General features: G+C 47.4%; 1 pseudogene; it reads right to left on the bottom strand.

Moving 5' to 3' along the window:
* Positions 1-202: 202 nt before the first annotated feature.
* On the bottom strand, positions 203-328 carry LOC132646177 (small nucleolar RNA SNORA17; annotated as a pseudogene).
* Positions 329-563: the final 235 nt, after the last annotated feature.

The raw sequence follows: 563 nt of genomic DNA, 5'->3' as shown, positions 1-563 counted from the left end.
CCCCATGGCACTGGTCTGGTGGTCAACTTGGTCTTGCTCCTCACCCTGCTGCCAGAGTGTCCCCATGTGAGGATTGTCTGGACTCACATCTATGGTCCCAGGTGGGGTTCTCCTAGTCTATGGCTCTCTCCCGGCACTGGAAGCCTATCTGGGCCTCTGCAAAGCCAGCCTGGTGGTCATTTCAGGCTCACTTTTTTCAGGGAATGTCAGGCTACTATCAGATGTTCACAGGCCAGAACACTGAGTTTAGCATAGTCTCTCTCCTCTCTGCCACCCACTGACACACAGATGACACAGCCACCACATCCACAATGCCTCTAGGGGCAGGACTCAGCTGTGTGTGTGTGTGTGTGTGTGTGTGTGTGTGTGTGTGTGTGTGTGTTTTAATGAAATTCACAGGTAAATGGATGAAGCTAGAAAAATAACATCTTGAGCAAAGTAAACCAGACCCTAAAAGATAAATATGGTATGTATCACTTATATGCAGATGTTAACTCTTAAGCCTTTGGAGGCAAACCACTGTCTGTAAAATCACAGAAGTTAGATGTAGAGTAAGAGAATCA

The sequence above is a fragment of the Meriones unguiculatus genome, chromosome 10 (assembly GCF_030254825.1).
Source record: "Meriones unguiculatus strain TT.TT164.6M chromosome 10, Bangor_MerUng_6.1, whole genome shotgun sequence".
NCBI classification, from domain to species: Eukaryota; Metazoa; Chordata; class Mammalia; order Rodentia; family Muridae; genus Meriones; species Meriones unguiculatus.
Note: the sequence above shows the minus strand (reverse complement) of the source record. Positions and strands in the feature narration are given on the sequence as shown.